Consider the following 15726-nt stretch of genomic DNA (forward strand, 5'->3'; position numbering starts at 1 on the left):
AACTGAAGTAAATGAGGTTAATTGAGAGGAAAGGAATAAAACAGTCTTTTAGAAAGAAACCTGAGCTGCAAAGGAAGACCTGGGCTTGAGCTATAAGTCAGCACATCCTAAGCAACTCTGTCCTTTGCTGGTAACTCAGTTTTCCTATCTGGAATTGGTAGAAAACAATGGGATCTCTTCTAGCTTTGAGGGCTTATGTCTTTTTTTATGAGGCTTTTGTAATATGAAAGGATGGCAGGCCAAATTAATCTATGGCATAGGATCAGGGGATGACCAGCTTTACCCCTACCCTTCTGGAGACTTTCTGTTACAGCTCCCAACCCCTGTGCCCTTGTTGACTGTACCATGCATTGGTGACTTAGCATATACTCATGTCATTATGGGGCTTGGAGAATGATGTACCCCAACCATACTAACAGCCCATGGAATGTCGGAGGGGTCTTGTGTTGTGCTAGCCTGATGTTTTCATCTCATAGCATCTGTTTCTGTGCACAAATGTGACAGACCTTCACTAAAGACATACTGCTTTTTTCTTTTGCACTACTGGGATTTGAACTGAGGGCCTTGCACTTGCTAGGCAAGCAGTCTACCACTGGAGTCACTCCACTAGCCCTTAAGACATACTGGATTTAAAATAATTTGCTAGGTGTGCAGGTTTAAGGTTCCCTGCCTGTGTAAGCCTATTATAATGTCATGTGCCAAGAAGCGGGGACTTGTTCCCATGACAGTTTGGAACTGCACGGGCTTTGTACCCTTGTCACAGTCATAGGCTCTCCTCTGGATTCAGAGCCCCAAAATACCACTTCTTCCTGAGTGGATGCTTCATCTCATCTGTAAAATAAGACCAGCAATACCTGCTTCTCGGTGTTGTGTGGGTATGTATGTGTTAATTTTTTTATCAAGTGATATATCAATATGAAGACATAAAATCTGTAATGTACAGAGCTAAGTTCAAGTTCTGATTGCAAGGTTGCATGACTTTAGATTAGCCATTGAACCTTTAATCTCTTCCACACTCCAATGTATTATATTTCTTTTATTCTTTTATTTTCTTTATCCATTCACCAGTTGATGGTCACCTAGGCTGATTCCATAGCTTGGCTGTTGTGAACATGCTGCAATAAATAGGGTTGTGCAGGTGCTTCCAGTATATGCTCACTTACATCCTTTTTGGTATATGCCCAGGAATGGATCATATAATAGTTCTAGTTTTTTAAAAACCTTTTTATTCATATATAATGTTGTACATGAGGTTTCTTTGTGACATTTCCATATATGCTTACAATGTACCTTGGTTAGATTCATCCCCACCATCATTCTCCCTCATCACCCTCCCACCACCTTAAAATGACTTCGATGGTTTTCACTGTTCCATATTCATACATGTACATCAACCATATTCACCTTCTTTTACCCTCTTCATTTACTTTCTCCCTCCCACTAAAACCCTCCCCCTGTGGTTCACCAGGTATGGTGCACACAAATGTAATTCCAGCACTTGAGAGGCTAAAGGAGGATCATAAGTTAGAGGCCAGTCTGGGCTACAAATAAAAAAAAAAAAACAAAAAAAACCTGTGGTCCAACCCAGTCTCCAGAGATCAATTTCCTTCTCAGCTTCATGACCTGGCCTTAAATACCTTAATACCTGTTCTGGTCAGGATCAATTCTCTCCTTTTTCTGGGCTATCATTTGAGATGATCTATACCTCTCCTGCAACTGGCTGCATCCCAGCATTGTACACCTGTCTTCCCCTCTAGCCCAGAAGTCAGTATACCTTCTCCATAAAGGCCCAAATAATAAACATTTTTTTGGCTTTGTGGGTCCTAGGGCTTTTGTTCCAACTGCTCAATTCCATAGATAGAAGAGAAAAGCAGCCATAGATAATATGTAAATGAATGGATATCAATATGTACTAATAAAACTTTATTTACAAAATGGGTAGTGGGCCAGAATTGACCTTCAGGCAATAGTTTGCCATCCCTGCTTGAGACTGCCAGCTCCATACTAGATAGACTTACAAATGTTAGTTGTTGAATATGAGTGGGGAGGGTGATTTCAGTATCTTCTAGTTTTTTTGGCAAAGTCAGCAAAAGAATCGTTGTCCATCCAGGCTCTCTGTGTAATCAGGGGATACTTGGCTGGGGCTGGAGAAACACAATTTGATCTACTCCTTAGTCTTCTCCTCACTTTGCCCAGAGCCAGACCTTGGCACCCCTAGCTCTGCCACAAGCATTGAAAGTCCTTTCAGAGTGTGAACAAATTCTATCCAGGATAGTGGGTCATTTTGTATACTGCAAGCAATTCATTCTCTCTCAGGAGCCCAGAATGACAAAATCTGTGAGTGACCTCCAGGCTGCTGGAGTGCAGGCTACTTTGGGCCCAGCAAAGAGCCAAAGGGAATTTATGCAGATAAGCTCAAAGGCAGATCTGAGTTCAGCAACCTAACTTCCTGTTCCTCAACCCTGTCTCAAATCAGGGGAGGATCCCAGGCCTTAAATGGACAAAGATAAAAACAAAGAAAGCAGGGCTGAGGGTAAACACCATGCCCTCTGTGACAACCACACGCCCTCATACACACACACACACACACACACACACACACACACACACACACACACACACACACACACACACACTTGTTCCAGCAGTGGGGATTGATGGGAGGAGTCCAAGTTTGAAAATTGCAGTAGATGAGGCTTGCAAGTACGTGACACAACAGAATTTAATCACCGCACATCCAGGAGCCAAGAAAGCATTTTGGCTCAAGTAACTGTTATGGTGATTTTGGTTAAGTCCCTTGAAGCTGTGGTCAGGAGAACTGGAGCCCAGGAAACCATGCTAGGAGGCTGTTGTCATAGGTAAGCTCTTTGGGAAGACCTGAAGCAGAGTGGCAATCGTGGGAACAGAGACAAAGTTCCACTTGATCTTTGCCAGTACTGCCCATGATCTCCATCTGTCCTTGTCCCTTCTACTTCTCTCTTCATTCTTTCATTTGACCAACATTGATTGAACCTACCATGTACAGACCCTGTGCTAAACACATTTTACATTCTCTCTCTTCCTCATTCATCTTTCCCCTTTCCTCTCTTCCTTTTTCTGTACCTTTTAGTCTATTCTTTTCACATGCTTCCCCCATATCCTTCTTTATGCTATTTTTCTAACAGGAACTCAGGGGCTAAAGCTTGAAATCCCAACTCCTCCCCTGGAGTGCAAGGAGCAGTGGGCAAGGGGCAGACAGAGTTCCTGAAACTCACAGGACAGATCACTTTTTCAAAACTTGCAGAGTGGACCTCAGAGTCAAACTGAGGGACAAGGTGGCATTTGTCCTCAACTCTTCCCTGTGGTTTAATCATATATAGTACACAATCTGGCCACGTAATAAACTAGGAGGTGGTGGCAAGACAATCACAAGTTTGAGGCTAGTCTGGGCTACTAGGCTCCATAGTGAGACCCTGTCCCAAAAAGAAAAACCAAACTAACAAAACCTACCATCTCTTCCAAGGTAAGCATCAGTGACTCACCCCCTGTGATGGATAAACTGGTATATTAGTCAGGTCCAACCAGGAAAACAGAACCACTGTAAATGTTTATGATGGGGGTGGGGAGGGTCAATGCAGGGAACTGGAACACAGGCTGCAGAGGCACTAGAAAATCAACCAGGGGATGAGGTGGCAACCCAGAGTAGGCAACACTCACCCTCACCCCCAAGGGCTGGCAGGGAAAGAACAAGAGGCAGACATATACCTGAGCCCAGGGCAAGCTTCACTTTCCAAATTCTGGAATAATGGTAGGCATATCCAACAGGAGCCAGAGAAAACAAGAGAGACAGCACTGCCAGAAATGCCAACAAAGCTGAAAGCAAGAGGAAGACACCATAGTGTTTCTCTCCCTCCCTCCCTGCCATTTCCCACCAGCACCACCTTTGGTCAAACCTAGCCAGAAGCCAGTGATATGGAAGTAAGGTGGTTATCAGCCCTCCTGTGGTTCAGAACAAAAGACAGGCAAGACTCATGGAGGAGCAAATGAGCCCAGCTGTCTTGGCTTTGTATTTTCTCTTACCATGTGCCTATGCCCAGCCTCCAGAAGCCCACCTTGCTGTGCTTTTGATTCACAAGGTTAGGGACATGAATCAAAGAGAAAAAAGCACCTTCATCCTGTGGGCAGAGATGTCACTCTGCACTTCATCTTCCTGCCCCCCTTGGATGTCAACTTCTGGATTCTCAGACTTGTTTCCATCACTGGTTCCTCTTTCTTCCCTTCCTCTACTCTTTCTTTCTCCCTCCCCCTTCTCCCCTCTGCCCTCTCTCCTCCCTTCCGTCCACCTCTCCCTTTCTTCCTTCCTTGGTTTCTCATTAGCCCACGTGACCACAAATGGATCACTCTCTGTGTTTCGGGCACTGTGCTGAATCCCAGGGACATGTTGGAGGATGAGAACTCCTCCCATAAAAAGGCCTGGGCAGTGCACGCTCACCTGTGTGTCCTCAGAAGGAGGTCTTCAGTGGGTAGAAGCTGGAAGGCATGGCCAATACTGCCTGGGTGATGGACAAGAAAATCCTCACAGAGGAGCCTACGTTAAAGCTGAATCCTGAACATTTCATAGCTAAGTAAGAAGAAGTAGGGCATCTGGATGAGGGAACCACATAGGCAAAGGCATGGAGCGAGGAGACAAACTATGAGCACAGGGACAGAGTGTAGGGGTGTTGAAGGAATGAAAGGGTGACATGAGTTTGAGAAGCAGGGCTACCTGCTGGAGGGCCATTTGAGGCTTTTTTTTCCTGGGAGCTATCAAAGGGTTTTAAGCAAGAAAGGAAGTATCTTTGAACCTTCGGGCTCCTATAGCAAAATGCCATAAACTGGGCTAATAAATACCAGATTTATTTCTCAAAGTTCTGGAAGCTTGGAAGCCCAGAGGCAGTAGCAAATTCAGCATCCAGTGAGAGCCTGCTTCCTGCATACAGCATGTTCTAGTTACATCCTCACATGGAGAAAGGATGAGCAAGCTCCCTTGGGCCTCTTTCCCATTCATGAGGGCTCCACTTCTCAACCTAATGCCCCCCACCAAAAGCCCCATCTCCTAATACCAGCACCTTATGGGTTAGGATTTGACATATGAATTGGGGGAGGGGGTGCGGATAAACATTTAGGCCAAAGCAGGACGTTTATCATAAGGAGCTTTACCATGACCACTGTAACTAGGCACAGAGAAGAAATAGTAGGTGAGACCAGAGGAGGAAGACTAGAGAGCTGGGGTCCATGCAGGAAAAAAAGGGGGAACAGCTTCCCAGGAGAAATTCCCCAGGACTTCATGATAAAAGAAAGAGAAGGAGGAGAAAGGGGGAAAAGAAGAAGCGGAGAGGAAGGAAACAAACCTGCTTAGAGAAAGTTAAGCTTTTTTTTTTTTTTCCAATAAATCAGTTGTCAGGGGCTTGGGTTGCTAAGCTACAGGAAAGTGGAACAGCCTGCGCTTGCTTGCTAAAAGGAGCTTTGGGGGAGGCAGGCAAGTGTAATCAGTCAAGTTGCTCCCTCCTCCAGGCCCAGAGTCCCCAAGCTAATCCACCTCCAGAAGGACAGGGCCCCAGGTTCAAACCACTGAGTGCAGGGCAACAGCAGGGAGATCAGTGCTCGGGTAAACTGGGTGTGCCTCTTGTTTTTGACTCCCAAAGCTGCATGCAAGGCTGTTGTGCACGGTGCTCCAGGCCAGTAGGACAGCACTCTTCTGTGATTCAGGTAGCAAGTTTCAGTCACTCTTTTAATGTGTGTTTAGGCCATGGATTTTCCTGGATCTCTACTACTCCAGGTTTGCCTTTTATAACAAAAGTGGCTGTTTTTCTTATCATCAAAGACTTGACCACCATCTGTAGCTTAGTCAGTTTGGGTCATGGGGGTGAGGAGAATCACATTATAACAAGAAGCCCAGGAGTGGGAGTTTAACTTACTTTCCAAAGTCTGAATGGATCATTTTGCTACATGGCCTTGTGCTTTTCGGGCAAGTCCAGTGTTGGAGACTGTAGGCGACCAATAGCCTCTAGGTACATCTCTCTTCAACTCTATGTCCCTATGAAAAGTCTAGCACACATGAGCTCTGTGTTACTTACAGAGTAATGGGTTTTTTTTTAGAGGGAAGCATAGTGGGTATTGAACTGAGGTCCTTGCACCTGCCACTTAAGCCACATCCCCAGGCCCTTTGTTTGTTTTTAAGATAGGGTCTCACTAACTTTGTCCAGGTTGGCCTCAAACCATGATCCTCCCACCTCCGTGTCCTGAGTAGCTGTGATTGCAAGTGTTCACCACCATACCTGAACCTCAGACAGTGACCCAAAAAGTCAACCACATCCAACTTCCCATTTCTACTCTGACTTACAGATATCCCTACAATGTCTGCCAAATCCCATTGGGCCCAGGGCTCCTAGAGGCCAAAGAGTATGAGGCTGAAGATAGTGCAAATTCATCTTCAAAGATCAAACTCTAAGAAAGATAGGAAGGTAATAGAGTACCCAGAAATAGAGAAAGCAGAAGAGCAAAGGACAGGAAACTGAGATTCCATCGATCCATGTTTGGACGTGGGAATGATAAGGGCTGATGTAGTCACCACCTGACTTACATGGTGCAGCTGCTGTGGGAAAGAGTATGGTGGTTCCTCAGGTGATTAAAAATGGAGCTATCACATGATCAGCAATTCCACTTCTTGGTATAGACCTAAAAGAATTGAAAGCAGGGTCTCAAAGAGACATTTGTATAACCATGGTCATGGTAGCTTTATTCACAATAGCTAAATCATGGAAGTATCTCAGTGTCTATTGATAGATGAATGGATAAGCAAACGTGGTGTAAACATACAGTGGAATATTACTCAGCCTTAAAAAGACAACAGTTCTGACACATGCTACAACATGAATGAGCATTAAGTGAAACAGATCAGTCACAAAAAGTAAAAGCAAGCAACTCGTGGCCTTCCTCCTCCCAACCCCCAAGACCTGAGGCTCTTGGGCCTTCATTCCTTCTAATCAAACCCAATCACTGGATAGAACCTGAAATTCCTTCCCACTTAGGTGAAAGTAACAGATAACCACTAATACCTTCCAAGAGCATAGATCTTTTGATGAGGATTGGAACCTTCTGCTCAGGCACTATAGTGCCTTGCCCTATTTCAGACTGGTGCAACTCCACAGGGAGGTGCTTATTCCCAAGATTTCCCTGGAAAAGCCCCACCATGTGGGACATTGGGACCCTCCAGTATGCCAGGCAGGCCCTGGTCATGCCTCTTGCCTTTTGGACAATATCATAGTCATACTTGTCACACTTATGACATCTCTTATCTTTGTAATCTCAGAGAACTTTGCAAGAATTAATTAATGTAAGACACCATCTAAAACAGCAAACTTGCAGGTGACCTCTAGCTCCAATTACAGTTCCTTTTCTACTTATCAGCCTCCATTAAGAAAGAAATGCAAGGTGTCTGAAATCCCTATCAGCGCTGGTTCCAGAGGTTATGTTTGGACTACAGTTTCAGCAACTGACATTCCTAGCTGATTTCTAACCACCATTTCACTGGTATTGTTCTATTTGTATTAGGTGCCTATATCAACCTATGGGTTCAAGTCCTAGCTCCCAGTCAGTCCCAGCAGAATGACCCTGGGTAAGTTCTTGTGACCTTTCTCCATCAATTTCCTCTTCTATAAAATGAGATAATAGTTACTAACTCTGGGGACTGCTGTGATCCTTAAGTGAAATAGTTAATACCTACAAAGTGCCTACCTCGGTGCCTAGTACTGAGTACTACTCAGTAGGTGATTTCCCTTCTTCTCCCTCTCCACACTCCCACACCTTTGCTACACGACTCCATGGAAAAGCAAGTAGAAAGAGCCACTCACAGCTCACAAGTACTGCCTATTCTAAGAAAGAAATGCATTTAATCACTAAATAGCTCAGAGAATAGTGGTTTGAGGCTAGCCCAGGTAAAAAGTTAGCAAGACTCCATTTCAACCAATAAGTGGACATGGTGCCGTGTGCCTGTCATCCCAGCTACCTGAGGGGCATAAATAGGAGGATCCTGGTCCATGCTGATCTGGGCAAAAAAGTAAGACCCTATTCAAAAAATAAAGCACCCCCCCAGCAAAGAAAAGGTTACAGGTATGGGTCAAGTGGTAGAAAGCCTGCCTATCATGCATGAAGCCCTGAGTTCAAACTCCAATACCATAAAAAAATGAACTGAAGAGAAAGTTGTGGACAGCTGAATGATGATCATTGCCTGAGACACACCAAAATAAATAGAATGGTTTGAGCAAAGAGATTGTTTACAGGCTATAGACTGTAATTATTAACATGACTGAGGCCTCAATGGATAATAAAGAGCCAGCAAAGTGTCCATCCTTTGGAAGCTCTGTGACAATTTAACGGTCAGTTGACTTGGCTGCCATTCATCTCTAGACTATAATAACATAGAAGTTTGTCCAACTCCTATGGTCTACCTTAACCTGCTTGGGGAGAACCTACTGTCCCACAGCCAGGAAGGTGGGGCAGATCAATATGTATGAATCACTGAACAGCCCTTTGGATTTGTGGTCAGAACCAGGCAGGCAAGAGCAGCAGTTAAATCCAGTGAACAAGTGGAAAGCTACAGTCAGAAGGCAAACACCACAGGACATGAGACCAGGTCAGAAAATAGAATTGCAAGTTGTGGCTGAAGTCCATGACAGAGTGCTGGCTGAATGGAGTGGTCAGCACCAGTTGATCCAGAAGTGCCAGCCAGGACCAGACATACAGCAGGAGCCAAATGCCAACCCTAGAAAGGGAGGGGAGCTGATGGAAGATCAGGGACAAGGAAATCGCTAAAACTGAAAATAAGTAGAGCAAGAACAGGTTATGATCAGAATGCATACATAAGCTCGCTGACACATCCAAGTGTGAGTGATGGCAAGAATGGAGTTGCAGAGACAGGCTGAGAGCTCAAACCTTCCTCCAGACTGGAAATGCTCTGAGGACTGGGGCCCCTGCCTTGTTCACTGCCGTGTACTCAGAGTCTTGAGCAGTGTTTGGCAGGTACACCAAAATCTCTGTTAAAATACTAGCTGCCCTTGCCATGTTTAAGTTGGCAGAAGTCAATGAAATAACTGAGAGAAGCGAGGAGTCAGACCTATGTGTGCAGAATATCTCACACCTATCCTGGCCTGTCTTAAAGAGCTGTTTCTCACACCTAGTTTAACACACCTCAGATCTGCTCTCTCTGTCTTTACATCCTGTATGAATTTCCTGTGGCTGCTGTAATAAACAACCACAAACTTGGTGGCTTAAAACAACAGATATTTATTCTTTCACAGTTCTTGAAGGCGAGTCCAAAATCTGTATGTCAAGGTCAAAAAATCAAGGTGTCAGCAGGGTCACATTCCCTCTGAAGGTCCTGTAACAGAGGCTCCTTCCTTGCTTCTCCCAGCCTCCGGTGACTCAGTGTTCTTTGGTGTATGGCAGTGTCACTTTTATCTCTGCCTCCATCTTCCTGGGCTGCTTTCCCTCTGTGTCATTTCCTCTTCTCCTTGTGTCTCTCCTTGTGGGTCTCTTAGAAGGATTTTGTTATAGGATTTAGCGCACACCCAAATAATCCAGGATAATCTCATCTCTAGATCTTTAACTTGGTTACCTTTCAGGGACCCTCTTTCCAAACAAGGTCACATTCATAGGTCCTAGGAGGTAGGCAGCTCTTTTGAGGGCTGTCATTTAACTCATTGCACCTCCCCTGTCTAAATTTACCTGTCCTATGATGCATTCCTCCAGGTCCTAGTAAGATGTTAAATATTTAAAGCAAAAATGTTAATAATTTAACGTGTTGCCTTTCTGTTGTAACAGAGAATTCCTAGGTTCTCAGGGTGTTGGTTAAAAGAATGGTTCTTTAGGGGCTAGAATTTCAGGACCCATCCAGGCACCTGAAGAAGACAGCTTTGCGATGGGGCTTTTTATCATCAGCCCTCCCATGAGCTCACAGCTGGCCTGGGATTTGCCACTGTCACCCACTCCATGGAAGTCATAGGAGACTTGAAAGCACTGAGCTTCTCTCACCTTATTTCACTGACTTCTGCCAATTGGAACATTGTAAGGGCAGCTAGTATTTACAGAGACTTTATGGTGTACCTGCCAAACACTGATCCTGGCTATCTAAATAATTTTTGTTTCTTTCTATTCTTAATTTTCCCCTTTTAAACTACTAAATGTTGCCTTTGCTCTGAGCTACGTAATTGATAAGCATCTTGTTTAATCCAATACTATCATTATTGCACTTTGCAGAGAGAGAACCTGAGGCTTAGAAGTCAAATCACAGAGCCAAGACTTGAACTCAGGTTCTCCCTTGCGTCAAACCCCATCCTTCTAACCACCTCATTGACTTTCACTGGAAAGTCAAGAATGAGCTGCGGTCAAGAGTGTGTGTGACTATTTACTAGTGCCACCACACTGAGAGACCCCCTTCTCTTTAGGAGTGAGCCTTCTCAGACTGGCAAAATTAGAGACAAATACACACAAGGATTCTGAGTAGAATCCTTTGCCCTATTTTCCTGCAAGCATTGGGGAAAGAAAGAAGGAAGAAGAAAGTCCAATTGAGAAAACAAACAAGCCTAGTTTCTGGGAAGGTGGGAGGTCTTTGATACAGTGTTAGGTAACACTATTGTCCTACTCCCAGTCAGAAGAGCATTTGCCCAATGCCTGTCTGTCAGACTAACTGCCTTACCTATCAGGAAAACAGGAAATTTACATTTATCTGAGCAGGTAGATTTTCAGGCTATTTTCCTTGCATTTATTAATCCTCCAAATAACCCACTGAGGAAGATGTTCCTGCTGTCATTTTACAGATAAGGCAATAAGGCTCAGAGGGTTGCAGTGATTTGCCCAAGGTCATTCAACTAGTGGGTGGCTAAGGAGGGACCGTGTCTTATTCATCTTGGCTCACCAGAGCCCCGCTTAGGGAAGTTGGGCGAGGGTTAATAGATCTTAACCTAGTCAGGTGACCTAGTAGTCATGAGTTTCTCCGGAGACCATTGACATGATCTTGCTCAGAGGATGGTGCTGGGCTCTGGGCTCCACTCTGCCACATGGCTTCACTGATGTCACCCTGCTTGTCACATTGTGACTTCCACCAGGCTCTCTCATGTCCCTGGTTTGCCCTGCTTTGTCACTAACTACATAGGTTGGCCCTGGCTTGGCCTTGCCACTGCCCTGGTGACATCTCTCCTTTCCTCCTGATCCCACTCCTGTCCCTGCCACCTTATTCCAAGGGAAAGCAAAGTAGAATCTTGTCCCAACCACTAATGCATTAAGCCCTGTGGTAGGCAGGCCATAAAAGGTCTTAATCCCATTAATGTTAATAGGATTATGTTAATTAATGTGGCCATAAACATATCCTTATAAGAAAAAATAAACAGTCTTTGCAGATATGATTAAAGATACTGAGATAGAGAGGTTACCCTGGGCTACTCAGGAAAACCCTAAATCTTATCACAAATGTATCCTTACCGGTTAGAGAATGAAAGAAATGACATTCACATAATTGCACACACAAGACACACAGAGGAGAAAGCCATGTGGAGTCAGGAAAAGATTGAAGTGATGCAGCCACAAGCCAAGGAATGTCAACCACCACCAGAAATTGGAAAAAGCAAGAAATAGATCTCCCCTTCCAGCTTCTGAGGATGACATCTCTTCTCTCCCCCTGATCACACCGTGCCAAGGACACTTTGCTTTTGACTTAATGATAGAGATTTTGGACTTTTTGGCCTCCAGAATTATGAAAGAATAGATTTCCATTGTTTTAAACCACCCAGTTTGTGCTCGTCTGTTATAGCAGCCACAGGAAATTCATATAGGCCCCAAAGGGAATGAACTTCCTCTCCTAGTTTCTATTAGCCTCACTAGCTTTACAACTATGTTACCTGCCTCACTCCTCTGAATTCTTAGCTTCTTTCTCTTAGAACCTGGACCAATAGCCACCATTTGTTGAGCACCTTGTCCATGCCAGGTGCCTGGGATACATCACTATATTTGCATATGATCACACAGCTAGAAAATAGTGGAGCTGGCTTCTGAAACCAGGTCTAGCTTCAAAGCCTGTGACTGGAACCCTGGTGCCTCCTTGCCCCAGTGGGGGCCTTCTCTAGTTGCCTACCTGGTGGAAGCCTATTGGCATCTAATGCAATAAGAACTGCTTATTACCTGCCAGGTCTTGTGCTTACGATGTTACACACATTATTTTTATCGTCAAAGCAACTCCATGACAAAGCTATTATTATATCTTTTCACAGACAAGGAAACAACTTCTAGTGGCAGAACCAGCACTTGCCCCTGGTCTCCTGGGGACCTGACTAGTGTCATTTCCTCTGATCTGCCTAGCCTCCCTCTACACTCAGTGCTCTAGGCCATAATTTGATTTGGACTTCGTTCAGACTTCTGAAAAGCCTCTGTGTTGTCCAAAGTTTGGAGGACTTCCATCAAGTTCATGTGTGCAGCTTGCTTGTTAGTTTCCAGAGAGTTCAAAACACCCAGAGGACCACGTAAGTATTCCCCTCCCCAAACTGTCACAGGCAGCCTGCCCACATTTTCAAGTCTCTCTACCTAGTCCTACCTGCACCCTCTTCCGCCACCACCTCCGCCCGTTACAAACCTTGAGATAGACGCACTGCAAGATTAATATACTAAAATATTTGCAAAATGTAAATGTTATGATGATAATGTACATTGTTATGATGATAATGTACATTTGAGAAAGAAAGAAAACGTTAAGGATTTCAACAAAATATGGTTTTAAATCTTTTTTAAAAATGTATCTTAATGGAAGTGGGTGGAGGGAAGAGAGCCAAGAAAGAGAGCGAGAAAGCGAGGGAAAGCATGGCTCTCTGTATTTATAAACCCTGAATACCTAAATTGATTTATTTAGCATCAGTGGTAATTTTCATCTTTCACATGAAATGCTGAAAAACTTAATTGAAACAGCAATCAGTACAGCATGACCAGCAGAAAGGCTTTGGAGTGACTCAGGACTCCCAGAATTTCCTGGGTCACCCTGGCTCTTTTTAGGCTTCAGAGAAGAAGAAGAATCCAATGAAATGGAAAAAAGAACTCTCTATGGTGGTAGATAGAGAATAATAAAGAGAGAATGGACCTGGATCCCAGAAACCTGGATTTCAATCCTAGCTCACGTATTCATTTGCTGTGTGATTCAGTTTTTCCCATCTGTAGAGGATTTCCATGATACCTTCAAATTCCACAAAGATATTTTGAACTGAAGTAGTATCATAGTCACACTTTTCATGTTCTATTTTTTTTCTTCTCCTTGTCACCTAATCAACTAAGAGAATGATGCAGGGAGATATGTCTGCTGCTGGACACACACACTTATCCAGATGGCAAAACTACACCATCCTTTGGTCTTCTGAGAAGAGCTTTGTCTCACACCCAAGTTCCAGGTTCAATGGAGGTGTTGTCAAGATTCTGGCTGGAGCAGTCTTGACAGGGAGGAGGTTTATGGTGACCTCTGTCTGAATTGTTCACTGTGACACTCCCAGAAAGTCAACCCTGTCATTAAGCCTGTAAAGTAAACATGGTCCTCAGCAAATCCCAAGTTAGCAGTCATCCAACGTCAGCTTTGATCCTTTATAGCCACCAGAGCTTCACCACTTGTTGCTCCACCAGTGCCTACTTTAACACATGGAAAAAAAAAAAAAAGACACCCCGAACTCAGACCTTTCAGCCAAAACCACCCAGGCTGTGGGAAGGATTCAGAAATGTTTCACTGGCTGGTTCAGACCAGACCACAGTTTATCTGGGGAGAGAAACAGACACTGGAAACAAAGAGACAGGACTGGGGGGCATGGGGTAAGGAAAGGGTCTCCTTGCTCTTATGACACAGAGCTACAGGCAGTATTAACATATTTAGGAATTCAGACTTATCAATAAGCATTTCTTTTCCCTAAAAGTTTGTCATAAATACATCACTTTTACTGTATCATTTTGATCTTATTGATTAATATGCTGCTTCATTATTATGATAAATTTACATCATGTGTGTATGTCTTGAATCCATGACTAGCAAGCAGATTTCTTCAAAGCAGAGAAATTTCAGTTTTTTGGACTTCAGCAAGGTGTCCAGAACATGACTGAGCCCAGAGAGACAGACTGCCTTTACCAGAAGGCAATGAGCAGCTCTCACTGCACCCCCAAAGCCCCTCCCCATCCATTTACACGGCCCATACAGCAGTGCTTTCTCCTCGAGGTCTGAAAAGGTAAGCTGGTTATGAGGGACCTGTTACCAGGTTCCTTCACAGCGCATGCTAGTACACCTCCCATTTTGGACTTTCCGAGTAATGATACCACCAACAGCTAACATTTTTTGAACACTTCTTATGTTCAGGCTCTGGCAAGTGTTTTACCTTGTGGCACAATCCTCATGACAGCCCTGAAGTAGAGCTAGCCACTTTTATCAGCCCTGTTTACCGATGAAACAAACTCAAGACTCCAAGTACCCAGCAAGAAATGGTAAATTCAGACTGGGACTGTTTAATGTATAGGATAAATTGGTTCTCCAGCTGATTTTTTAAATCCTTGAGAACAGAGATTCTGACTCTCCTCTTCTCTCTCTCACACAGCCTGGAGAAATCCTAAGCAATAGTAGGTTCTTAGCATGTCCTTATTAACTGACTGAATGACAGATATCCCCCATCCAGGGCTATCAAACACTAGAGACAAGAGTTACATTGGCCTAGAAAGGAGTCTGGGACAGAGAGTTTGGAGAATTGCTTCTGGCCAGGAAAATTTAGGAGGACAGAGTGGGCACAGAGGCTCCCACTAGGCAATACTTAGCAGCTGCCAGAAAGCCCTGGGCAGAAAGCTGACTTTCTCTACCCAGAGGAGAACTCTCCAAGGAATAATGAGTTACCAGACATAGTGAGGGCACAAGGGTGACCAAGGGACCCAACTTAATCCAATGTCCTTATCTCTGGTGGTCACCAAGGAGCCAGTGTTGCTCTTTGTAACCAACTGCCTCTCTGCTGTCCTGGCTGACATCCAGTTTAGAAGAATGCACAGCGCCCACCATTCCTTTGCTTTGGGCGGTCTGCAGAATTTTCCCTCCTCTGCCTGCATAAAAGATGTGAAGGATTGTAGCCCGGCTTTTCTAATAGTTTGACTGCAACTATTTTATTTGTAAATCAGTTATTTGGAACTGAGAACACATTTCCCATGAGAAACATGTTATTGACAAAGGTTGATATCTGACTCTTTTTTTCCAGTGCTAGAGCTCCAACCCAGGGCTTCACTTGTGCTAGGCAGTTGCTCTACTGTTGTGCTACAATCCCTGCCTGATTTTGCCATTGTTAAAAGTAATAAGTTTGGTGACCCATAACACCTACAAAAATCACATAGGAGAACACACTCCTAGTTCTAAATCAGCCTTCCAGGACAGGCTTTCCTCCAGCCCTGGAAGCAAGGATACCCAAGAATGACAAGGTTGGCAGCACACTGGTATAACTGGGCCAGAAAGGAGACCATGACTTGAGGGTAGAAAGCTGCTAGCATAGCTCCTTATCAAGGAGGTCATGCCCACTCAAGTAAAGAGTTCACCAATACCCCTGATGTGAGCCAACTCCAGATGGCATACATGAAGATACAAGTCATTCCTGACCCCCTTGGACATCTTGAAAGTTGGGGGAAGACCGGGCGTGATGGCCCATGCCTGTAATCACAGGTACTCAG

General features: G+C 44.4%; 1 long non-coding RNA gene across 1 annotated transcript; it reads left to right on the plus strand.

The window, feature by feature from the left end:
• The first annotated feature begins 2737 nt into the window (after positions 1–2737).
• LOC141415016 (uncharacterized) lies at positions 2738–13899 on the plus strand. Its single transcript, XR_012440035.1, has 3 exons — positions 2738–2858; positions 7573–7636; positions 12282–13899. It is a non-coding gene; the product is annotated as an uncharacterized lncRNA (long non-coding RNA).
• The last annotated feature ends 1827 nt before the right edge of the window (positions 13900–15726 follow it).

This window comes from Castor canadensis, chromosome 12, assembly GCF_047511655.1.
Source record: "Castor canadensis chromosome 12, mCasCan1.hap1v2, whole genome shotgun sequence".
Classification (NCBI taxonomy): Eukaryota; Metazoa; Chordata; class Mammalia; order Rodentia; family Castoridae; genus Castor; species Castor canadensis.